The sequence below is a fragment of the Sceloporus occidentalis genome, unplaced genomic scaffold, assembly GCF_023333645.1.
Source record: "Sceloporus occidentalis isolate IW3139 unplaced genomic scaffold, rSceOcc1.0.p SCAF_2, whole genome shotgun sequence".
Taxonomy (NCBI): domain Eukaryota; kingdom Metazoa; phylum Chordata; class Lepidosauria; order Squamata; family Phrynosomatidae; genus Sceloporus; species Sceloporus occidentalis.
This window is the reverse complement of record NW_028316982.1, coordinates 73,697,491-73,698,897: the sequence shown is the minus strand read 5'-3', so window position 1 is coordinate 73,698,897 and position 1,407 is coordinate 73,697,491. Positions and strand designations below refer to the sequence as shown.

The following is a 1,407-nucleotide window of genomic DNA, read 5'->3' as shown; positions in this document are numbered from 1 at the left end:
TGCAGAGGTGATGATATACTAGAAGTACTGATTTGCTTGGAAAATCTTTCTTGCAACACAAATAGAGTGCCCACATTGATTGATTGATTCTACTTTTTCCCCAGTGCAGGAGCCAAAGTGATTTGCAATAAATTATCATTCACCTTTCCCATCTGCAGGATTCGATTCCACCCTCCCCCTGCCCACAGTTAGGAAAAAAGCATGAGCTCAAGCCCATATTGGTTAACAGGCAGTCACATGTGTGCCCCTGTGTCTGTATTGCTGCATGCATGCACCATTGACTAATACAGGATGTCAGTATTGCTGCATGCATGTGCCATTGACTAATAGAGGATGTGGCAATCCACAGGTGCTTCAGTCCATGGATGGCTAGCCTGCCAATATGGTGCACCCATGGAAAAACAAGGGAAGACAAGGGAAGCTAGACATAGTAAAAGTAGAAATGGAATGTATGAACATACTGTAGAAGTATTGGGAGGGAGGGGGTTAAAATGGACAGGAATGGGCCACACTGAATCAGACAACTACAAAGTGTTTTACTCAGGGAATGAAAAGACATGGCTTTCCTACTAAGAAGAAATGTGGCAAAAGCTGTCAGAGGATACAGTGCAAAATCAGACCAAATCATCACAACAAGGCTACATGGAAAACCTATGAATATCACTATAATTCAAGTATATGCACTGATCACAAACACAGAACAGGAAGAAATTGATAGATTCTATGAAGGTGTACAGGAAGATATTGACAGCACACCAGCACAGGATGTGAAGGTGATCATTGGAGATTGGAAAGCAAAAGTTGGAAGCAAAGAAGAATCAAAAACAGTAGGCAGATATGATTAGCCAAAAGAAATGAAGCAGCCGAGCATCTGATAGATTTTTGTGAAGCCAACACCTATTCATTGTAAATACATTTTTCATACAATCAGAAAGAAGGTTATACACACAGACATCACCAGATGGCAAACATAAAAACCAAATAGATTATATAATTGTAAATAAAAGATGGTGAAGCTCCATACTGGTGGCCAAGACTAGAACAGGTGCCAACTGTGGTACAGATCACAAATTATGCATATCAAAAATAAGAGTAAAACTCAAGAACAAAACTAAACCAGTCATCATACCAATATATAATTTAAACAATATCTCCACAGAATTAATTGACAATACAGATTTACACTACTAAGCATAGTAGACTGTAAACAGGACAAGCTCTGGTCTGAAGCCAGGGACATAATAAAAGAGGAATGCATATAGACACTTCCAACAAACAAACAAAAAGTGAAGAAACCATGGATGACAGATAAAATGCTACAATAAAGGAAAGAATAGAAACGAAACATAAAGGAGATAAGATTAAACTAAGAACCATGAATGCAACAGTTCAACGGCTAGTGCATAA

At 38.6% G+C, this 1,407-nt stretch overlaps 1 pseudogene; it reads left to right on the top strand.

Annotated features, from left to right (window-relative positions):
• Positions 1–382: 382 nt before the first annotated feature.
• Positions 383–1,191, top strand: LOC149318541 (protein CFDP2 pseudogene; annotated as a pseudogene).
• Positions 1,192–1,407: the final 216 nt, after the last annotated feature.